At 46.0% G+C, this 24953-nt stretch overlaps 1 protein-coding gene across 6 annotated transcripts in view; it reads left to right on the top strand.

Annotated features, from left to right (window-relative positions):
- The window catches only part of GSE1 (Gse1 coiled-coil protein), a 439018-nt gene that overhangs the window by 289408 nt on the left and 124657 nt on the right, over window positions 1–24953 (top strand). The window lies entirely within an intron of this gene.

Here is a 24953-nt window from a genome sequence, read left to right as displayed (position 1 = left end):
TTTGATCTTGTTGATTTTTTTTGGGGGGGGTGACGATCCCAAATTCATCTGAGCTGGTGTTGGTGGGGGGAGCAGAGAGAGAGAGATGGGTTTGGGGAAGGTAAGGGTTAGCCTAGGAAGATTGAATTTCCACTAGAGGCCTGCGTGCTTCTTGAAATAGTAGCAGCCTCCACGGGAAGGGAAGCTGAATCCAGGAAAGCCAAAGGGGGCAGAGGCAACAGGAGGTGATAAACAGGATATTGGCTTCAATGGACTATTTGTTCCATCTCTTAAGGCAGTTCTTATTAGCTGTCAGAAGCCAGGCCAAAGCTAGCACAGCCTGGGAAAAAGGTGGATGTTGATAGCTGCTTGGTGACAGCAGGGAGGGATAGTGGTACATTTATGAAGCCTGACATCAGATTAAGCAAGTTCTGTGGGTTGTGCAAGCAGAAACAGAGGCCATATCTGCACAATACATTTAAAGCACTATTATGCCACTTTAACAGTCACAGCTCCATGGATTGCAAAATCTGGGGTCTGAGTCTACTCCGGGGTGGCGGAGAGAGAAAAATAGGGATGAAAAAGAGCTTAATTAGGGCCATATCTGCACCATACATTTAAAGCACTGTGATAGCACTATGATACTACTTTGAACGGTCATGGCTTTCCCCACAGAATCCTGGGAACTGTAGTTTGTCGAAGGTGCTGAGAGTTGTTATGAGACGCCTATTTGCCTCATGGAGCTATGATTCACAATCAGTCCCTCCTTACAGGGGACTCTGCAAATTATAGCTCTGTGGGGAGAATAGGGATCTCTGATCAACTCTCACCATCCTTTACAAACTACAATTCCCAATATTTTTTTGAGGTGTAGGAAGCCATGACTGTTTAAAGTGGTATAATAGTGTGTTAAATGTATGGTATTGATGGAGCACGAGTCTCCCAATTATGAGGCAGTCCATTGGAAGGTGTGGGGCTGGCAAAGAAGGGCAGGCCTACGAACACATTCTGATCATACTTACCCACTGAAAGTTCAGGGTGGGATTCAATCTAATTTGGAAAGGTTTATCTATTGCTCCAAGTTAATTTGGAGTTCTTGTTGGAAGTTACCAGGATTTGGAAGATCACATTGGAAGAATCAAAAGTGTGTATTGGGGGTCCGTGGTGCTAATTCAGGTTTGTTTACTAATTTATATTTTGCCTTCCCTGTGAGGAAATTAAGGCACACACACACACTTTATACTCACAACAGCCTTGTGAGGTAGGTTGGGTAAAGAAGTGCTGACTGGCCTAGTGAGTTACCTGGTGAATTTCGGATTCATAGGGATTTGAACCTGAGTCTTTCCAATCCTAGTCTAAGGCTCTGACCACTGCACAGTGCTGTCTCTCCAAACTGAGCCTTCTGGCTTTGCAGAAGTCCCCCACACCATCTTGAAAAAGGGAATACTTCTAAAGCCTAGCCTTTCTGAAGAACCAGCATTTGAGACTATGCCCCTGATATTGCCCAGCCAGCAATATCTTTAGGGATCATTGATCATGCTGTGCATCATTTAAGTGTGATCTGAGTTCAGTATTGCCTGTGACATTGCAGAGGATTTGAACCCACCTCCGTGGAATGTGTGGATCTAACCAGTTTGGGATGCCATGTTTCGTTATTGTCCACACCCACACAGCTGAGATTGAAGAGAGGCTAGGCTTTCAGGGTGGAGGATGTGGTTTGGAACCTGGCACTTTTCTGAGGAGAGACATTTGTTGCAAACTGCTTGTTCTCCCCTTTATCACCTTTTTATGAAATGCAAAACAGATGAGTTTCCGCTAGTAGCAACATGTGGCCCCAGAAAGGCTCTGAGGCACATGGAAGAAGCCATGGCCCCATAGCAGAGCACACACTTTACTTGCAGAAGAGCTTTTGCTCAGGCTCTGGCCAGTGCTAAAGATCCTGGACACTCATTGATATGGGAATAGATGAAGCTGCCTGCTTCAGTTTCTCCCAGTTTCTCATTTTTACAATCTTAAGGTCAGTTTACCACAGTTGTATATCAGTTTGTGATTGTTATTTAAAGTTCTCATGAAAATTCATCAGCACTTTAGTGTGTATTCCCCCTAATAGACACATTCTTGCAAGTACACAATCCCTACTATAATGCATGTTTGAATATTGTTTTCACATATATATGCATTTTTATGCATTGTTCCCTCTGTATTCTTTTGTCTGGAGAACTGCATTGCAAAATTCAGAGAAGGTTTGGTTTATGTAGTGTTTCAAGCGGTGTGAACTAGGTAGGTTTGCATTAAAATGTGAACCTCGCTGAATTTTTCTCCCTCTCCTTCCCTCCCCCATTGCTAGTCAGTACTGTGTGAGATGGACATTTAGTAAGGCAGCTTCCATTGTTCCAAATCTAAACCAAACTGTGCAGAAAGGGGTCTGAAGGTGACTAGAATGATCAGGTTTCTCCTTCTTGGAGATAGGTGCCAAGATGCTTCAGGCTATTGTATTAGCCAGCTCACTGCCAGTGCCACCTTGGTGTTCTTCTGGTTGCTTTCTTTGTTGATGCTTTCCTTAGTTGCTTTCCTTTGATGTCCTCTCTTAGTCACAGCTTGGCACTGAACAAAGCTTAGGCACTCTGAGCCCACACCCACTGCCCTCCCAAGGAGGCTGTCTTTGATTATAGGGCTCCAGCATTCTTTTATAGGGTGCCGTGAGCTTGTACGCATAGTGGCACAGCACAGTTTTTGTGTATGGTGGGGTGGCAGGGAGAGCTGATTCTGAGGAAACTGGCAGAAGGTTACTGAATGGAGCAGAGCAGGTCAGAGCTTCTGCATGTGACCCGTATTGGGAGAGATAGCTGGCTGTACAAAGGTGCCCTTTGTTTGAGTGTGCAGCCGACTAGGTTGTGAAACTTGGTTTTGTCACCCGGGAAGGGGGGAGCAAAGCAAAAGGCAACCCAGGGAAAGGAGGTTATTAAAATTTCCTCCTTGTTTGTTTTATATAACCTCAAAGTGCTTCTGGCAGCCGGCACAGGAAGGAATTACTCATAATTCCTAACATAAACAAGGGACTAGATCGGCTTCGGGCATGAGCTGGCATGGTTCCTCTGGCATCTAGCAGCAATAGAAGCCTTGAGTGCCATGATACCATAGAGAGGATGGAGCACAGCTACTGTGCATCAATCTTGATTTGGTCTAGGAGGCAAAGGTATCTCCTGGATAACACCTGCACAAGAATGGCTTTGCGGATTGACGACGTCTCTCTGACTGCTTCCCCTAGACATGGGTCTGAAACATATAGCGGGGTAGACCAGCTCCATTTACAAACCGGAGACCTAGCAATGCAGGCAGCTTTAGGAAGGGGCAGTGAATTGTTTTTGATATTGGAATCAGCTGTCACCTTCGGGGGGGGGGGCTCTGCATTCTGCAGGTTGGGTGTGTGATTCATACTTGCAAATAACAAACAAACAAATTGTTGTGGCACAAACACTAGTTATTTCAAATAGAAGATAAAATCTTTCAGCATGTTAGAAAGCTAGTGTATTTCTCCCTTGTTGCCTGGTTCCCTGTGTGCAACTGTGAAAACTTTCTGTGACCTGGTCGGTATATCATGCTAAGTCAAACCATGGTTTAATATGAGTGGGGACTTCGCTCCTCCCCAGATGTTTTGCTGCTGTGCTCAGTCAAGCCATGGTGTGCCTTAGCATTTCAGTTGAACCTGGGCTCATGGTCCCACTCTCTCAACACTAACCATGAGCTGTGATCACACTTTGTCCTACGGTTTACAGTTCACAGTTTCTCCGGGAGAGTTAAACCACAAACCTGGGTTTGAACAACACATGAAGCCAAACCATGGTTTAATTCAGTGCACCGGCAGAACTGGATGGGAGCACAGTGACTGCCATCCTCCTCTCCAGGAACCCGCACACCCAATAAACCATGGTTTGGTTTAGCTTGGCCCATGAAGCAGGCTGGTGTGTGTCTACAGTTTGCATAGTGCATTCAAGCCGATTAACAAAACAAATTATTTCCTCTGGGGTTGTCTAGAGGAACCTGTCTGTAATCCCAGCTGTCTGGGCAGAAAGAAAGGTTTTGATGTAGAGCCAATAGGGACTAAGGGCTGCCACTTGCTGCAATTGCACTGTGTGTGTACACCGCCTGGCTGCAGGCCAGAAAGCATTCACCTGGTGCTATGAGAGCTACCCAAAGCGTTCAGTCTCAAGACAATAAAGAGTAATTGGAGAATTCCAATTCAGCTACCTCTCTGCTGCTTCAATACCCTGGTATTTTTCTTTTTTCCCTTAAAGTGGACCAGAGAGATCCCTTTTTATCCCTCCCACTTTGCCACCTCAGATAGTTCACCTATTCACAAAAGAACAGCTGGATTAACCAGCAGGCATGCCTGATGGTGCAAAGAGATACGGTAGATAAAACAGCTCCCGACAAGGAGGCAGCACCTCTGTGACCATTTTTATTTTTATTTTTCATGACAGCAATTATGGTGCTGAGCCCTAGATGGCAGGAGCCTTTGTTACCTAGGAGCTGTGCCTCTTTGGGAGGTGGGAGGTGGGGGTTGCAAAATGCCAGCTGGATGCCGGAGGCTGGCTCAGCCTTGCCCTTTTGTTTCGGCAAAGGTAGCTCGGCCATTGATTCAGGTGGTGCCTCTTGTTTCTCTTTTGTCGCTGACAGCAGAGCAGGAACAGGCAGCCAGGTGCGGCTGTTGAGTTACAACCCGCTGTCACTTTTTGTTGACTCCAGTGTATTGATGTAACTGCACTGATGCAAAGCCCCCAGGGTAGATGGCCTGCCATGCGTGCGTCAGGGGAAGATGTCGCTCCTGCTGCCTCTACCAGTGTGATGTCTACCGTACGCAGAGCTATCTGCGCCAAGAGGACTTTTGTACAGGGACAACCCTGGGGGGAAGCTTGTGTTTTGGAGTGCGCGGGTTGAATTGCAGCATGTCTTGGAAACTTTTTTTAAAAAAAGATGGTGTTTCAGAGCAGATGTCTCAGCAAATGTTTAGGTTTTCTATTGTATTCCTGTTTAGAAACCCCAGTTCTCCATCTATCTTTAATTCTTACCTTGCTAGCTTGGTTTATCTTTCCCTCTGCTGCAACCTATAAGGTTGTGGTTCTGCAAACAACAACAACAAACTAGTCTTCTGCAACCTGCATTATGCAAGTTGCAACTTCTGAAACCTGCACTATGCAAAATTGGGGAAAGGAGGGAAGAAGAAGCATATTGCTTATCTTAGTTTATCTTAGTTTATTTGGTTAATCATCTGTCTTTTAATGTGTCAACTTTTGATTTGGTTTGAATAAATGTGTGAATTTAAGAGCTTCAATATAGGTGCTTTGTTTTGAGATTCTGAAGTATAACATAGCATACAACTTGGCACTTAGCATCAGAACAGTGGGTCATTTTTAGTAGATTTTGCCCTTCCCTCTTACAGTAACATATCAGAAACCAAAATAACACCCTGATTTTGAAGCTTTTTGAATTAAAATTCATCCTATTGCATTTGAAATAGGCTTCAACAAGTGCACTTAGGTCAGTCTTCAGCATGCTTAATTCTGAGTTGTAAACAGTTGTTTTACTGGATTTCTCTGTTGCTTGAACCTTACCCCCCTGGTTTATTTTACTCAATCCTTTGCCGTATTGGTAGTTTTTTGGGAGCGAGGGTAAAGAGCCCTCTCCTGGGAAATTCTACTCTTGGCTTTCCTGGTTCTCCCATGTTCTTGAATAATGCAACGTTAAGCTTTCATGGTTAGAAAAAGTAGAACACCAAAGATAAATTGGAACAACAGCTGATTTTATCTGCGTATTTAGTGCTGTTGTCTTGCAACAAACACTTCATCTGAGTCTTGCTCCTGCAACTGGTGTCTGCCAGTTAAGCCACAACGATTGCTGTAACAAGGCCAGCAGAGTTGCATCACCAATGGCTCAGTCCCAACCTGAGCCCACGAGCTTTTATCTTTTGTGGCTCAAAGGAGGGGAAGGGAAAGCTAAATTTTCCTGGGGGATTGGTGTTTACATCACCAGAGTTCCATTGTGTGTGCGTGCGTGCGCGGCAGGGTGGGCAGAGGCCAGGAAGAAAGCAGTTGGCAATTTGCTAGTCAAATCTAAGAGAGCTTCTCCAGAGCTATGTTTCCATGGCTTCAGGGGAGTCGAGGTCATGAATCCTGGGAATGCTGAAAGTAATATTCTGCATCCTAGATGGATATCAGAGGCAGGCTGGAGCAAGCATAGAACTGAGGGAGAGGTGTGCAAGTGCATATTGCCGGAAGAGACTTTGGGAGTGCACTCACCAAATGAGTTTATTTTAGATCATAAAAAGAACAGAAGAGTTCTGGAATTCAGTCTCCAGATAAGAAAGCCTCCAATTTTGTGGCAAGGGCGGTGACACCAGATGTTATCAAGAAGTCTCTCTGTCTTCGTAGGAAGGCACCCTAAGCTACCATTCCCGAGGTCGGACGCTAAACCATTATCTTTCCTTGTTCTCTAATCCTGCCCTTAAAACATGGCTTTTGTCATTTCAGCACAGTTTTGTTATGGGCAGTGAGGTGTAGTGGTTAGTGTTGGACAAAGACTGGGGAGGCCCAGGTCCAGACCCCAGTACAGTCATGAGGCTAATTGGGCTGCCTTGGCTCTGTCATTATCTCATATTAGATTAGAATGTGAAGGGATTGTCCAGTGAAAATGATAGTTGAAAGATTAAGGACAGGCAAAAGGAAGGTATTATTTACACGGCACATAGTTAACCTATGGAACTCACTGCCATAGGATGTAGTGATTGATGGCCACCCACTTGGATTAAACAAGTTCACGGAAAATGAGGTTATCAGCAGCTGGTTGTGTACTACCTTCAGCATACCAGTTGTTGGGGATCACAAATGTAGAGAGTGCTGTTGCATTCATGCCTGCTTGTGGACTTCCCAGTGGCATCTGGTTTGCCATTTTGCAGAGTTAGGTGGGCAAATGGTCTGATCCAGCAAGGTTATTACAGTCTTAGCCTACCTCGTAGGGTTACTGAAAGGATAAACTGGGGGAGGAAAATCCATCTATGCTGCTTTAGGTTCTTTGAAGGGAGAAGACAGGAAATACTAACAATGAAAAACGTAATAGTATTTTTGTATGCATGAACAATGCAGTGTGCAGGATACAAGTGTGGTATTTCTCTCCATCTGAATTTCTAATAAAGCACAGTTTGGGGAAGATTGGGAAGGGGAGGAGGACGAGCTTGCAATTGGCAGGAGTACCAGAGATTTGGGGACATGTGTGATTTTTATTTTTTGTATGTGTGTCCACACACACACACGACACTCTGATGACTGCTTTTCTTTTATCTCCTTGTTTTGGCACGCTGAGCCATTAACTTAATTTAACAGCCATATCTTCGCTACTTAATTAAATAGATGAACTTGTCTTGCAACTGGCAAGCTCCTAATTTATCCCTGAAACAGAATTGGCCCAGTCTGGTTTGCTCTTTATACACCACTGTCTTTCCTGAGAACAAATGGTCACCTCTTGGAAGTTAACTGCTGACAGAGGTTAAGAATTAATTAGTGGGCATGCATGGCACGATCGTCTTTTTTTAAAAACATGTTGGAAGAAGATCACAGACTGTCCAGGGAGAGTCAACTCTGCACTCCCCCTCCAGCCAGCTTTTCCTTGCTCATATGTCTTCTTTGTAAGGGATGTTCACACATTACATTCAATAACCATATAATCTGTGTACCCATGTACACAAATAGATGAGCTGTCCACTGGTACAGTTATTCCTATGTAACACACGAGTGTAGATTCTGTCAATCTGTGTACACAATAGTTGAGCTGTGCACATCAACAAGTCTACATACATTCTTTCACACCAACATGTGCACATGTATAGAGACAGCTTGTACTTGGTGTTCAGTGTAATGTGTCAACAAGCCAGTTGTCTTCAGTGATAACTGTAATGCCCCCACACCTGATTAGGAAGCAGCCTTATATGGAGTCAGACCCTTGATCTATCTAGCTCAGAATTGTCTATGTTGTTGGCAGCAGCTCACCAGGGGTCTCTCCATGCCTTATCTGGAGATGCTGGGGATTGAACCTGGAACCTTCTGCAAGCAAAGCAGGTGTTCTGCCATGGAGCTACAGCCCCTCCCCTATGAGAGAAGGGCACCTTGCACAGATAGGCCTAAAACTGGATCTGGGGATCAGTATAGGAAGCTCAACAAGTGTCAGTGTGGAAGGCAAGAGGGTGCCTCTGTTCAGGTCTGCTCCAAAGGCTCCATGTGTTCACAAGAAATTGAGCCCAGCCCGTGTCATGAAGTATTGGTGAAATGACACAGAGGGTTTACATTAGAGAGTGGCAACCGCTGCATAATGTGAAGCTGCCTTCTGCTATATTATTCCATTGGACTGACCTTGCCATACTCAGCCACCTTCTCCAGGCAGCACTGGGATGGTGGCAAGGTGGGTGGTGGATAGATGAAGGCAGGGATTTGGGGTCTGAATGGTGTAGTGAGACTTTCTGAAGTGTTGGGCCTGGTTGGAAGATGGCTGTGGTTTGGGGCTCTGCTTCAGGCAGCAAAATGTCTTCTCTGTCTATTCCTGCATTGTTTCCTTTTACCAGGGTCTCAAGCAAATAAAGTATTTCCCATCTTTGCTACCTGAGATAAAAAGTACCCTAATGATGCCGAAGGTTGAACTTGGGGCTTCCTGCGTGCAGTGTAGATGTCCCACCACTGCGCTACAGGTGGCTTAGAATGGAATTTGAGTGACACTCCTTTTCTGCATTGTACCAAAGCAGGATTTCATTGGGTCCTAAGAGTGGGGGCTCCATGCAGCATTATTATTTGACAACTGTACTGCTGCTATAATGCAGAGATGCCTTTGGTCCTCCATGTATTAGTTACAGTATAGTATTATTATTATTGTTGCTGGACTACAACTTCCATTTCCCTTACCATTGACTGTGCTGATTGAGGCTGATGGGAAGTGTAGTTCAACAACACTTGGAGAGCCACAGATTGCCTCTCTTTGACATGAAACATCCTCCTCCAAGGGGAGGGCCAAAGCTAAGTGTTAGAACATGTGCTTTGCATGGAGAACATCCCAGGTTCAATCTGGGGTTCAGGGAGGCCACTGCTTAATTTCTGAAATAGAATGTGATGGGGCTCAATCCCGTCTGACCTGGGTAGAGCGTCAGACCCCAGCATTTCCAGTTAAAAGGAGCAGAAAGCAGGGGGCAAAAAAGAACTCTTTGCCTGATTCCTCTAGAGCTGTTGCCTGCCAACATGATATGAGGCTGCAGGTGAGCAAATTGCCTGACTTGGCATAAGGCAGCTTCCTGTGTTCCTGTGAAGCCTTTCCCCACCCACAAAGCCGCCACAATGACACACTGAAGCTGTCTGCGGCAAGGGAAGGGCACTCTGTGCATCTTTTTAAACAAGGCCACGGTGTTCTTGTTACTACCCAGGTTCCAGAGCAATTGAAAACTCCTCATTGGATGCTTTTTCTTCATAGCAAGACTATGTTTTCACCCCTGTATGTGAGTGTGTGTATATGCTACACACACCTCCTTCCCATTGCTGTAAGTGGGGAATCATCTTGTTCATAGAGACAGCTGGGTTGCGTTCACACCCCAAGTTGCTTCACTGTCCCATGGGGTGCCTAACATCCCCACTCCATGAAGTCTGCTATGAAAGTGCGCCTACCCACGGGGCTCCAAGCTGCGTTGAAGTAGGTGGTGTTTTTTTAAAACACACACACACACGCCTAACAATTACATCATCAGCACCCCTGAGAGCGTTTACCTCCAAGCAGCTCGGCTTGGGCCTAGGGATTAACAGCGATGAATTATTCAGAAAAGACAGGGGAGGGGAGATGTCAGAAAGACTTGCAGGCTGTGTGGGAATGTATGTGTGTGCACACACACACTATTGTATCTCTGCCCAGTGATACTTGCTTGTCCGGAATCAACTTCACTCTGCAGCCAGAAATATATGGTGCTTCAGGGACACCTGCATGAAACAGCCTTTGATTTGTGATTCCTTCTCCCTGTAGCCAGTTGGAGTATGCAGGACTTGTCAGGGGCAATTACTGGTTTTTTTGTTTGGTCAGGAGTATTCCCTAAAGAAATCAAATGGCTTAAAAAAAACCAAAACAGAGCCACCGCCCTTCTTGTGAGCAGCCAGCCTTTGCAGTGACCTGAGCAGCACCGATTATCACTGGGAATCTCTAACCGACACAGGAACATTCATTAACATTTGAAGTGCAAATGGAAAATTGCTACTTGAACCTTCCACAGTTCACCCGACCAGGCAGCCAGCTGATCAGAGACCTCATTAATACCTCTTCTAATAGGGCAGAAATGGTTACAGGCTTGCAGCGGTGCCATCAAGGTGAAGGGGTGGGAAGGGAGAAGCTTATCAGTATTTTTAAAAAATTAAAAAATTGAATAGTCGCTTGGAAAGCAGGCAAAGGCTGTTTTTATTGTGCAAATGAAACCTGTTCTGTCTGTGCTGAGCCAGCTCCAGTGAGCCATTAGCTTCATGCTTCCTCTCCTTTGTGTACAAACACATATCTTCTCCGTGCTTACCATTCCACATTCATTTACATGCACCCCTTTCCCCCTCACTGGCACAGGTCCACTCACCTATAATTATTCCCCATGCTTGTTCAAACCAGATGATCACAACAGCCTGTTGCAGTGCACAATTCAGAGCCCTGATAATCTCAGCTTTTCATTTTAAAAAAACCAAACAAACCCCAAAACAAGTTTCTAGTCCATAAGATTGTAAAGAAAGTCTTAAAGGTATGTAGGACAGTGTTTTCTGAAATCTAGAGTATGGGTGTGTAGGACTCCCAGTAAGCCAAAGCAGAGCATATCTTTTGTAGCTCTTCAGCCCCCTCCAGCCCTTGTTTGAGTATCTTGGTACACACATTTTGGACTGTGTATTTTAGTGTAGAAAGCATTAAAAGCTCTTGTGGGTTGAATCAGGACAGAGGTTGTTTTTTCCATTTTAGTTTAATAAGTCAAAATGCACATGTTAATTGACTTAACGATGCCAGGGTGTCTGTGGTATCAACAATGACGATGTGTGTGTGTGTGTGTGTGGCCACTATTAATAGCATAATTGTCACCATGTGTAGCTTCTTCATGTTGTTCCCCTCTGACCTCACTGTTTTGCAAACCCTATCCCAGCCATGGGTATATATGTACTTGTAATACAGAACAATGCTCCATGCATTTGATAAAGTCTCTCTAATCCACAGAAACTTGCACTATCATAAACTGGTTAGCCTTTAAGACACTACAGTGCTTCTTGTTGTTTTTGTAGTGACAGACTAGTGTAGCTACGCTCTCCTAAAATAAAAAGCACAGTGACTGGCATTTCTGTTGGCAGAATTAGATGATGGTGACGTACCTATCAGGTAAATGACATGCATGATTGTGCTATTTAGCTCGGTCTGTCTTCCCCTTCATCTCCCCTCCCCCAGCATATCCTTGTCCTCTGCTGCAACCATCCTGGTCTATGATAGATGGAGAAGCAGTGGAAGGCAGCGGTGCCTACTGTCAGTCCAAAAGGCAATGGGGCAGGCAGTTTTCTCATCTTTCAGTCGTAGGTGCTGCAGCTAGACAAGGGCTATTAGAGCTGACAATCATCTGCTTCTTTTTGTGGGTCACCCACTTCTGTCCCACGCAGCTCACTACATGCAAGGATGGTTTTGGAATGCTCTTTCCAGCACCTGCATACATACCATATATTCAAAGCATTTTAAAGCACGCATGCATGCACACACCCCCTGAAACCTGGGCTCTACAGTTTACCCCTCACCCTTAACAAATACACTTCCCAGAATTCTTAGGTGTATGGTGTATGCAGCCCCTCTCTCTCTCTTTTACGCAGTTGCAGAGAAAGAGAAAACCTTGGTCCGGAAAATGCTGGAGCTGGTTTGCATTCTCCTTCTCCCCCTCCCCTCCCAAAATGCCTGCAGAGTCCTGACATCTAAGAACTGGAAATAACTTTCCAGTCTTTCCTGCTCCTGTTCCGCTCCCTGGTTTTTGATGAGTGGAAAGGTTTCCATACACCCCTGTGGAGTTTCAGTCAGGCTCCTTATGATCAGGAAGCCTGGGAGCCTGATGATTCCTTTGAATCTTTGAAGGATTTGGGACTACTTACACGCTCCTTCTCCTGCCTTTGCTGGCTTCCTAGGCTTCAAGAATGGTTCAGACTTTTACTCCAAGCACCTGAGTTTAAAATCACGCAGGCGACAGCATCCTCACCCGATTATCTGTCTTGGCCACCCAGGGCTTTCCACTTCCATTCATCATCCCTTATCTGCTTTGGCCAGTCCTGTTTAACTGACTCCCCTCTTCCTTATCCAAGGAACTCACAGCGAGCTTCTTCTATGCACCAAAGAAAAGTCATAGTTCCTTTGTTGCTGGAAGGATTTTTTGGGGTGGGGGTGGGAGGCGGGGAATCTATTCCCAGCCGCCTGCTCAGACACAGGAGTAGGCCACCAATCCATCCCACCAGCCCACACAAATCCAAATTGTAAGTACACGTGGGAGGGCCTGTAGCGCAGTGCTCAACCACATGTCTTGCCACATGCAAAGTGGGAGGTTCAACCCCTGGCAGCTTTGGGTAACAGAGACTGCCAGCCATAGTAAACAACACTGAGCTTGATAGTCTCACTTGGTATATGGCAGCTTCCTGTGTTCTTTCTATCTGCAGAGCAGGTCCATTGAATAAGAGATACTGTGGGTGGAAGGAGGGTGCAAATAACTCCAGGGATCCAACACTTGCAAGCCAAGTCCGTGCCTCACCAGCAAGATATCAGAAATAGTCCAATCTGATCTGGGCAATTAGGCCTACTGGACCCAAGCTGCAGTCTGGGTCCAGGTACTCCCCAAAAGCAAAATTCACCCTATCAATATAGTGGGGTTTTGTTTAGTGATAATTAAAGTGGAGCTAAAGAAATAAACGACCACTTCTGGAGCAGAAGAATGCTTCCCTGCACAATCCTGTCCTGTGAGATAGTCACTTAAGCTCTCTGATAAAAAAAATCTGCAATTTTACAACAGAGAGTTCCCAGTTTTGGAACACATGTGCTTTGGCATGGATGAGACATCCATATATGAAACCTAATGAAATGTGCAACACTGAAAGGTGGAACTTCTTTCTCACCATTTGAAACCAGTAAGACAGCAAAGGTTTTACAGCTGCTTAATTATGGACAGATTGTGAAGCTGAAGCTGAGGCTCCAATACTTTGGCCACCTCATGAGAAGAGAAGACTCCCTGGAAAAGACCCTGATGTTGAGAAAGATGGGAGGGCACAAGGAGAAGGGGTCGACAGAGGATGAGATGGTTGGACAGTGTTCTCGAAGCTACAAACATGAGTCTGACCAAACTGCGGGAGGCAGTGGAAGACAGAAGCGCCTGGTGTGCTATGGTCCATGGGGTCACGAAGAGTCGGACACGACTAAACGACTAAACAACAATTATGGCTGGGCCACTGGGGGAGCAGATAAACGTTGTTTTGTGAATCAGAGCCAGACTGTAGGTCACTGGCTGGCTCACCACTCCTTTTATTGGGGGGGGGGGCATGAGAATTCCATAATATCCCTATGCTGGGACACCTTTCTTAGCTCCAAGGTTTTCAACTCAGACTGCAACTCAGTATGACCAGTTGGGAGGGAGGGAGGGAGGGAGGGAGGGAGGGAGGGAGAGAGATAATTGTTTGGGGGGTGGGGAGGCTTGCTGGTAAGGCGTGCAGCATACAGGTGTGTGTTGGGGGGGGTACAATACTTTCCTTGCTTGCTGGAGAAAGCAATGCATTTTTAATTGCTTAATTCCACCCCCGCCCCCCACATACTCTTGTATTTACTTGCAGCTGCTGGGCTGTGTAAGAGGCAGGCTGAGTTTATTGGCAGTCTGCTCCGTGCTCATAGAAGTTTATCTCCCGTGCACAAGTACCTCGTGGTGGAGGCCTAGGGGTGTGTGTGTGTGGCAGCCTTGCTTGGAAGGAGGCAGCCTCCATGCTGAAACACCTTGCTCCTCAACGGGCTATTAAGCAAGGAGGCAGCTCTTGAATTGGGCAGATAATGGCTTTGATTTCCCCCTCCTTCCTCATCATAGCAGCTGGTGAACGTATCTGTCTTTGTGCATATTATCGACACAAAGCATCAAGACCTTTCTTCCCCTCACTCCTCTTAAAAAAGGAACTTGAGGGGTTCTTTTAAAAAAATGGCAGTATTGTGTAGGTTATCTATATGTATGTGCATTTCATCTTTCTGCTGGAAACAAAGCGACTGGGAACCCATAGCAGCAGCAGCAACATCAGAGCTGGTTAAGCCAATTCTAAGACCTGAATGTGGGTGATGCAGAAATGGGTTGATCAGACCTCTTTCACAGGGAGAAGTGGCCATGCACTTGTTTCATCATATGCCTGGCTAACAGCGCAACTGTTCACATTTATTGGGCCACTTGTGGCTGTTTTGCAATGAAGCTGTCCACTTTTGCTTATTTTTTAATCTGTTTTTTATCTATGATTATTTTACATTGTTTTGTGCACTGCTTAGATATTATTATTTTGTTGTAGCCTAAATAAATAAATAAAGCTGTGGTCAATTTTGCAAGCCATGCTGGGGTGGGGTGGGGGGGAACAGTGCAGGAACACCAAAAATGATTTCACATGATGCAGATCTCATCAAGCCTGTATGCATTTGACCACATGGATTGGCTTTTTAGTTTAATGTCATTCTCAGATTTGGGATTCTTCGTGAAATCTATGTGTGTGTTTTTTACAAAGTTGAGGGAGATAGCATTTGGATGATATTCCTGCTTTGGGATCTGGAGTTGACGTTGCACTCTGCCTCTTGCAGAGGTATGCCCTGCCCCCCAATATCAAACCTCGGTCAAGCTGATAAGAGAGAAAAGTGGGTGATTTTAAAAAGAGGATTTTTGTCTCTGACCTGCCTCCTCCCTGCTCTGAGCGGCTTTGGCCTCATCATCTAGTAATTAGAGCCATGTTTTATTCATGAGGCAGGTCGAGCAGATCAGGGGGCCAAGACATGCCCTATTGATATAAATAACCCTCTTCATTCCCCTCCCGCGGGATGACACCCGACGAAGGAAGCCAGCCACTCTGGAGCAGAGGTCTGCGAGTGGCGTTAGAGGCCTGGCTGTGACTTGAGTCGGTTTTAGAAATCCTGATGGATGTCTTCATTTCACTTAATCAAAGGTCAGTGGCGGCAGGAAATCTTTGCTGAGTACCTCCTGCTTAATGAACGCTCGAGGTGGCTGCACTTTCCCCTCTGGGCTTATTGGCTGACACAGTCTTGTGCTCAGTTGGATGTACAGGGCAAGAGAGGACTGTTTCTGTCCTCTCCCCAAATCACAGGCACTTGAGAACCAGAACAAGGGGACCTTGGAACACAACGTTAGGACCTTGAGGAGGACAATGCGACCTTTTTCAGAATGTTATTGAAGGAGTTGTTGATCATGGTGTGTATTGGGTCTGTAGGAGTTATCTCTGGGAACAGGTTTAGCAAAACTGTGCCACTGAAAAAGGGTGAGTTATTTGCAGGGCAGTATAGATGTGCACAGTACTGGAAGCTGCACCTTTCAATAGAGGCACCTATATGCCTGGCAAAGGTACATGCTGGTGTGTTTATCTGTCCCTTTCTCTGTTCGCTGAATTACTTGTTCCTTTTGCTTCTACTAATAGCTTTCCAGAAGTGATACGTATGTCTGAATTTGGTAAATGAGGCTGTGGCCCTGCTCCAGGCAAGCGAAACCAGAGAGTCTGGGATGATTAGGGATCTAAGGGAAGGCAGGCGAGGTTGAACCTCAGGGTGCCCCTGTGCATTGCTGGATATGCCAGGCGTAGGTGGATTGCTCTGAGCAGAACATGTAATTCATATGAAACAGGTGGGTCTTGTGTCCTTTCAACACCTTCCTCCTTCTGCCACTCCATCTTTCCTCCTGTGTTCAGCATTTTCTGGATTTCCCCAGAAAAGCAGATGATGTGGTAATGCTCAGCTCAACTATGTGACTGGAATGTATAGCTAGGGCTGCTTGCATGTACTCCTTGTTTGTTTGATGCGAACTGTGTGATGAGTACAGTTGTGCAAAATGTGCATAGTTGCATTATTTCTCTTACTTTGCATAATTCTGCCTATTTTGCAGAATTCTGGTTTGCTATTTATGGGAGGGGCAAGAACACTGAAGCCACACCTCCAGCCAACCACTGTTACGGCGTCTGAGGTTGCAGCAGGCATTGCCAACATGCTTCCAAGCATGTCTCCACCACCATAGGAGGTAGCAACTTTTTTTCAAAAAAGATGAAATCCAAGTTTTCTGGAAGCTGAATTGAGCACCCGCTTCTGCGTTCAGTGCTTCTTCTACTCTTCTATAGAACTGCAGCATAGAATGGGAAGACTTAACTTCAGGCAGCTAACTCCTCCAAGTATATTGAGCTGTCGTTCAGAAAGTTCTTAAGCAGACACAACACAGTGGCTTTGTGATTCTGGGTGGTGTGTTGGGAGATTGTTGACAAAGCAGGTAGAAGATAGGGAGATGGTTTATTGTGGCATTAGACAATGGCGGACAGGAAGGAGTTTGAGGAAAGGCATGGGATGCTTTGATGTTGGACATGACTTGACCTGTTGCAAGATTTGTGATGCTCCTCCTTTCTGCAAATGTGGGTCAAAGTGGAGAAAGGAGATGGAACACGGGAACAGAGCAAGCTGCCTTATATCAGGTCTGACCACTGCTCAATCTCGTTCAGTGTTGTCTGCACTGACTGGCAGTAGTTCTGGATTTTAGGCAGGGGCCTTTCCCAGCTCTACATGGAGACACCAGGGATTGAACCTGGGATTTTTTGTGGGCGAAGCATGTGCTGTACCACTGAACTGCGTCCCTTTCCCAGATGCAGTGTTCTTAGCCTGGCACTCACTTAGCCACCCACTCCTTGGCAAAGGCAGTGGAGCTATTGTGGAAGGCTTAGGTGAGCTTGCCCAGCCCTCGCCTACACTGCAGGTGTTTGGAAAGAGTACCTGCCTCCAGGCCTTGGCCCTCTTTCCACATGGCCATTTAGAAAAGCAGCAGAATCCAAGGAGGCTGCCTGTTGCTAGTTTTGGTGGGCTGCCAACATGAGTTTCAGGTTCTCCTGCCTCTAACTGCCTTCACCCACTCATGTTGGCTTCCTGAGATTGTGGACAGAGGCCTTTCTCAGCCTTCCCACCTAAGATCCTTGAACTTGGGGCTGGGGAACCTGCTCCCACCAGCCTCAGGCAGTGTGCCCAATGACTCAGGGCTGATGTGAGTTGTAGTCCAACAACAACTGGAAGGCTGCATATTCCCCAGTGGGGAAGCCAGGGATTTTAATCTTTGAGCACATCCACAAAGAGAAAAATGGGGGCATTTGGGGAGACATTTAGGAATTTGAGACCAGCCAGTGTTAGATGTTAGGAAGTCTCTATACTTTATCCAGTTACTTGTTTCATGTGACCGCTGCAATTCCCAGGTGTTAGTTGGGCACACCTTTAATAGTACTAGAGATGAGATGGGGGGGAGGGCTCCTATCATTCTCCAAGGATGCCTCACTGCCTGTCTTGTGAGTAGCAGGTCTTGCAACTCCTCTGGGCATCTGGGCAGGGCAACCTCTTAAAAGAAACTCAGTACTCAGGCAGGTGCTGCATAGGGCGTGACAGAAAGGTTTTTATATTTTGATTGGAAGGATGCTGAACTGAGTGATCCTGCCTCATGGATGCCTAGAAACACTAACTCATCTTTTGGAGTTTGCATTTACTCATAAAAGAGACAGGTTTTTCACACTGTCCAGATAACTCAGGCAGGGCTGCTGTTCCTTTGATGTGGTACCATCTTACACACTAGAGGGCACCAGTGAGGACTTTTTCCTTCCCGAGAGCAATTTCTGAAGTTCCCACTTAACATGGGCAGGGAGAGGTGGCTAATGTTTTTACTGTGGTGGAGGAGGAGGTTATGATTCAAACTGTGGACTTAGGAACATAAGAAGAGCCCTGCTGGCCCAGACCTCCAGCACCCTGTTTGCCACAATGATTGGCAAAGCATGAAGGAAATAGATATTTCACATGGTTGTGTATGGTGGTTACTTTTCACTGATGAGGCTCATAGCCACTGGCAGGACATCTTCTGCGATTTTGCCTTTTCAAGCCACCAAAGCCAGCGCCCAGCACCACATCTTATGATAGTGAATTCCACCACATGGTTCTATTTAGTGTGAAATTCTGGGTGCTTGTATAGATTTGTATCTTATTTATTTCAATGATTAATATAATGCTTAACACTCTAGTTTCTAAGGGGTGTCACTCCAGAATCTACTGTTCAACAGCTGCATTGAATAACCACAACTTGGGTAACATTCTCTCCACTTTCTCCTTACCATCTTTTTTGCTTAACAAAAGAGTTCCAAACACATATAGCATTCCTTGCACCTGCTGAGCTCTATTGTTTTTTAAAAGATCATTTCATAATTCTTGTTTTTCAATTAATCAAGTGTCTCTCTGAGCATGTTGTATCCAGAAGGAGCAATGGTATGGCTTACAGATGTGTGCTGGCTTGCCATCAGATGGCCTCAAGTTGCACTTGTTGCCTTCCTTTGATTCCCTTGGGGAGTAAAAAATCTAGGTGGTTGTGGAGGATGTTGCAGGTTTAATAGCCTCCCCACCTGAAACATGCCTCCCAGGCTCTGAGGCTGAAGGGCTCAGGTTCAGTCCCTGTCTAAAATCCTAGATGGACCAATGAGTCTTGACTCGCTATAAGGCTGCTTCCTATGTTTCTTTGTCTTCTGAGGGTTCGGGAGTGGGTCCTTCCTGCTGATGAAAGATACAATAAAAAGGCTGAAGGACTGGCCTGAACATCCCCTGCTCCTCCTGGCAGAAGCAATCCTGAGCGATGTGGGCAGATGCTGCTCTTGCCAAGGGGCCAGCCTGCGACATGATCTCCTGAAAAAGACTGTGTCATAGCAATTACTACCTTTGCTCACCCTTAATAAGAATAATATTGACGGGTTTCATTTAAAAACCTTTGGCCTGTCCAAGATATCTGCTCATCAGAGCCTGACTTGTGGCTGAGCTGCCTCACCTCATTTCTATGTCAGTCCAAAGGGCATTTGGCAAAGGCAAGGAAGCGCTCTCTCTCTCTCCTTTTCCCTTGTGCCATTCAGGCAGCGCAAAGGGCTCTCCAGAAAGGACACTCCCCCCCCCCTCCATAAGCTTGTGCACTCAATACACAAGGAGTGAACAATAGCTCATTTTCTGTGAGGCAGCTCTTAAGTACCCCTCCTGCTGCCCAGCACCATTTTTCCTTCCCATTAGCAAGCCCTGGAGGGCTGGCACACCGTAGACGTGAGCGATGTACAAAGGATGGCGGGGGAGAGAGAGAGCTCTGAGCTGGCACCCAGGCAGAGGGCGTGGGCAAGGCAAGCCATCCCTGAAAAACAAGCCCAGCAACAGCCACTGCTTACTGCTCTGCTTTCCTGGAACTGGCATCTTCCCTTGGGCAGATGTGCCAACGTGGATCTAGTAGGGCCATCTTGCATCTCTGGGAATTGGGTCATACCTGCTGAAAGCGGCAAACTGAGTCACAGAGCAAGAAATGGTTGGCCCTGGGCTGCTGAGAGGCAGCTTGGCAGGTTGAGAACAGGTGGTGTTTGATTCCTGCCTAGGCCTTTAGGATCCTCCTGCACTGGCATTCTGAGATAGTGGTGATTTGAATAACCACCAGAAACAGGACTCAATCCAATCTTCAAGTGAGTGGAGCATTGTTGGACCTGCCTCTTGGGAGGTGTCTTGTCAGCTGTGGGATACGGGTGCACACTGTGGTCTAAACCACTGAGCCTCATGGGCTTGCCGATCAGAAGGTCGGCAGTTCGAATCAGCACAATGGGGTGAGCTCCCATTGCTCTGTCCCAGCTTCTGCCAACCTCACAGTTTGAAAGCACACCTGTGCAAGTAGATAAATAGGTACTGCTGCAGCGAGAAGGTAAATGGCGTTTCTGTGTGCTCTGGCACTCGTCGCAGTCCTCTATGTGGTTTAGTCATGCTTGCCACATGAACCCGGAAAGCTGTGAGATGAGCGCCACACCCCATAGTCGCCTTTGACTGGGCTTAACCATCCACGGGTTCTTTACTGTTTACCTTTACCTTGCCAGTTCACTGTGTATCCTTCAGCAAAGCAGCCTCAGTTTGCTCTCTGTAAAGGGGGGAGCAGCAGTGATCAACCTTGCAGAGTTATTGTGAGGGCACACTCAGGAACAACTGTAAAGCGCTTTACTAAATATTGATTCTGTGGTGAATGACTGTAGCTCCAAAATTTCTAGCTTAAAATCTTTCTCCCCATGCTGGCTTGGCTGACTGTGGTTACTTGCAGACAATGGGGAAATCACTCTGCATATACTCATGTGCTGCTTCCTGCTTCAGTGTTACGTCACATCCTCTAGGTCTGATGGGTCCTGGGGATAGGGGCAAATGCAAGGAACTCCCTTCTTTCCTTCATGTTCTCAGCTATCAGTGTTGCATAACATCATCTGCTAACATGGTTTCTGTGCTAGGGAACCATTCTGGCTTCCAGAATGTCACCCTCCCTCTCACCTACATTTGGGTTAAGCTTAGGGAGAGCAAAGGCAGAGCCTGATTTTTTGAAACTAAGCCCAGCTTCTCTTGAGAGAAACAATTCTCCTCTAGAGCTTTATGTAATTAAAAAAAAAAAATCAAATTGGCAAGCCACCCCTCCCTCTGTTCCTGCTCAATGATTGGCCTATAATTGCAGGTTTATTGGCTGTTCAGCTATTGTGTAATGACATGTTTGCAAATTAATTTTTATGGCTCATGCCATTAGCATATACGGTAGAGGAGGGGTTAGTATTAATTACCACCGTTGTTAGGGTAATCCTAGCAAATTAAAAACCTATAAAAGAATGACAGTTGACGGCACACAGGATTGTGAGGGGCAGGAACAGGAGTGATGGGGATAGATGGGTGATTGGCTTAAGCGACCATAGGCCGTGCTGCCTTATACCGAGTTCATCTAGTTTCGTATTGTATATACTGCCTGGCAGCTGCTCTGCAGAGTTTCAGACAGGAGTCTCCGCCAATCCTACCTGGAAATGCCAGGGATTGAACCTGGGACATTCTACATACAATTCAGATGCTCCACTACCAAGCTATGTTGCTTCCCCAAATGCTGTATGTGTTCATCATTAGTGGGAAGTCCAGGTTGGAAGATGTTGCTCTGATCACACAGGTAATTTATAGGCACAATGAGCTCTGAGACACGGGTGGAGTTCCCGTCCTGAAAAGAGCCTTTCCTCATTCATTCCAAGGGCCCACATTCCTTGCCCACAGAGATTCTGTGAAACATGCCTCTGTGCATGCATTGGAAGGAGTATTTAGATTTGGGGAGCACAAAAACATGTGATGCAGATAAACTCCTGCCCTTCTTAATTCTGTTGGGTCTCATGTATTCTGTGGGATTTGTATAGCTGAAGAACAAGGATGCTCCATTTAGCAGCATGCAAGGATCAAATCTCATGCAACCCAGATAGAAGAGGAAACATTTTTGGAAGTAAACCTGCATAGGTTTAGTGGCCTAAACTGCACCCCATTAAAATACTGCTGGGGAATAAGTCTGTGACTGGTGTTTTTTTTTTTTTTAAGTAAAATAAAATAAAATTACTTGGTCTCTAGGGCACCTTAAAAGACCAACTTTTAAGAGCATCTGTTTTCGTATTTCAGCAGGGATGTGATAGATTCCTTTTTTACTGTAAAATCTGGTGGAAGAAATTAAGGTATATCACTTATAAGAGAAAGATTCCACTGGGGCATTTCCTCTTTAAAATTCAACCGATTGCCCTTCTATGCTAGTTTGTTGTTTTTATTGATTTGAGCAGCTGCCAATGTTGACTGCAGTTGTTGCAAGTTCCCACTCCTGAGAAGAAACAAGTTAGGTCCAAGCTAGGTGGGATGTCAGGAGAGTTGTGAATAGATCTCCTTTTTTCCCATTACCAAAGGGAAGAAAGCAGGGTATGTGGTTGTTTGTTTGTTTTTAAAAAAACCTGTTATCACCATGCCATTTTCTCAATTTGAAGTCTCCCACCCTACAAAAAATTGCTTGTAGGGTGGGGAGACATACCGTAGGTTGCATTAATAGCATGCCATTAAAGACCTTTTTTAATGCATGGCTTCCTCCAAAGAATTGTGGGAACAGTAGTTCATTAAGGATGCTGGGAATTTTAGCTAGATAAACTATAGTGCCCAGGATTCTTTGGGGGAAGCCGTTTGTGTTAAATGTATGTTAAATGCACTTTAGATGCAAGGTGTGGCTGTGACTCCAAAGATACACATATGTTACATATATGTCTTCTTCCATGAGCTAATAGCAGCTGGCACGGGGTGGGTGGGTGGGTGGGTGCAATTTGCAACAGGCTAACTCCTGCTTAGCATTCTGATTCATTTCTTCCACCTAGGTTGTTTTACATTTGGGGAAAATCCTGGGAGATCAAGTCATGATCTATTGACATCACATCTAGTTTGGCCTTTCATCTATTTAGGGCACTACCTCCTTAAATAACCTGATTTGTTTGAATCCAAGGTCTGACTAGTGCCATAGTTTTTTCCCCCCTTGGGTGGCTGCTTCCGCCACCCTGGTGGAGGGATCATAGCTCAGTAGTAGCTGCTTTACAGGCAGAAGGTCCCAGGTTGATTCCCAGACAAGACTGGGAAATACTCCTGCCTTGAAACCCTGGAAAAGAATGGTTTATATGAGTTAAATGCTGGAGATCTTGAGGCAGGATGGACTTCACAGGTTTTTTGGTCTGTTCTGACTTGGACAGGACACATACAAGGGTTTTAAAGAGAGTCAATTGCAGTTTTGTTTCTGAGTGTTGTGGGAGATGTGTGTGTGTATGTGTTTGTCCCCCCTTGCCCGCCCCATCTCCTGTGGTCAAATAGCTTTTGCAGGGGTTTGGTTTTTTTTTTGCAACTGTACAGAAACCTGCTTTACCAGAGGCAAAAACAGGAAGAGGGTGGTCCGCTCCAGGAGTGGCAATCCATCTCTTCTACCTGCCTTCAGTATTTGTTTCCAGCTTCAAAATGGTACTGCACGATTACAATAATTCTCCCCTCTTGGGGAGACTTGCTTTCGGTATAGTTTTTACAGCCTCTTCCCCTCCCCTTTGCTGTTTGGTGAAATGATGTCGAGATCTGACAGTGATATATGGGCAGACTGTGGCTTCGTGGGTGGAGAAGTTACTTGCTTGTTTTTAATTGCAGACCATTCTCTCAGGAGCTTGCTTCTGTGTGCAGAAGCTTGGGGTTGTTGTTTTTGCTTGGGACTGGGTGGCCCACGCAAGGGAGAGGTGGGTGACACTTGCATGCACCCTTCCCCCCACCAAGCTGGCAGTCTTCCCCAGGGCTGCCGCCTTAAGCTATTTGAAGGGCGCCTCATGACCAGCACAGGATGTGGCTTCCCTTTGCAATGCTGAGATATCGCACATTTGCCATCTTGAATTTGGGTGTCAAGAGCAGGCCACAGCTGGCGGAGGAAGAGCAGGATGGTGGAGAGGCTCAGAAATCCCGTATGCAAGTAGGTTCACTCCCCAGTAAACCAATTCCTATCACCTTCTGCCTGGTGATGAGTCCTGTGAGAGAATGCATCCTACCTAATTTGGTTAAACAAACTGCAACCATTTTTACCTGCTTAATAACCACTGTGGATATTTGAAGGTAATCTGGTCTGCAACTTGCATCTAAGTGCTGGGGCTGATCTGCAGGTGTTATCAGGTGGGCAAATGGGAGATTAACAGATTAAATCATATACAAGTTTCTGTTGTTGTTTTTTTAATTCTGCTTAGTAGTATTGGTTCCTTTGAAACATGCACGGTGGTTAAATTTCAGATTCCTTGCCTTGAAATTCAAGAGTGTACCCTCTCTCTTATTCCTGAGAGCCCTCCTGGCCCACAGTTTTCATGTTCCAAGAAGCTTTAATGCTCAAAGGCTTGGGGTTGCAAGGAGAATTTAGAAAGGAGAACACAGTTATCTGTAAGTTTAGATTAACTCTCTCTGTGGTGTGCATTCCATATTTCTATGATGGAAACAAAGACAGTGGTGGGTCAGCCTTTGCCTACTCTCTCTGTTCAGGGTTTGTATTGCATGGGCCACACAATAGGGTGGGATGGGACATGGGCGTAACCGGGAATTTTTTTGGGGGGCTAGGCTTTTGTTTGAGGGGAGCAGAATCTCAGATTTGTATTGATTTGTACTGATTTAGGGGCTAGCTGCCCCCTGCTCCCCTTGGTTACACCCTTGGGGTGATGGAAGCCAACTAGCATTCCAAATTGTGGCAGAGTACAATCAGTGTTTCATCCCAGAAGCAGCAGGTTAGGAACTGTGTCAGTTTTGCCAAAGGCTGCTAGCTGGAAAGAGCTTTTAGGGCAGGTTATGACACTGGGGAGACCTGCCTCTCCCCTCCCTCCCTCTCAAGATAGTTAACTCTAGTCCTGCCATTCTTCTCAGTCTTTTGTATTCAAAGCAGGTGGGTGATGAGGGAGGCTTCCTCGCAGCAAAGGACAAAGTTCTCCTCTTGAGGTCTTACTCCCCCCTTTTAAGGGGGGGTTTAAGACAGCTTGTGCATTGTGTGTGTGCGCGTGCACGTGCCTGTGTGCGTGCGTATGCATGTGTAGGGGGGAATGGTATTATTTGCCCCCCTGGACCAACAGCTGCTGTACATGGAAAACTGGAGCCAAAGAGAAGGGGAAACCTGGTGAAGACATAGGCAGAAGGGGACGAGTGGGTAGAAAAAGCTATTTCACTACTTGTTTGGAGGGTCCTTACCAGACCACGAACCAACTGTGGTTGTCTACACAACACTCTCTACCTCTCTCTCTCTACACCCACCCACTCTCCCCCTCCTGGGTTTGTTTCATTAGTGTTTTACTCGTACGTGC

The sequence above is a fragment of the Podarcis liolepis genome, assembly GCF_965112155.1.
Source record: "Podarcis liolepis genome assembly, chromosome: 7".
NCBI classification, from domain to species: Eukaryota; Metazoa; Chordata; class Lepidosauria; order Squamata; family Lacertidae; genus Podarcis; species Podarcis liolepis.
The sequence above is the reverse complement of the archived record's forward strand: the minus strand, read 5'-3'. Positions and strand labels throughout refer to the sequence as shown.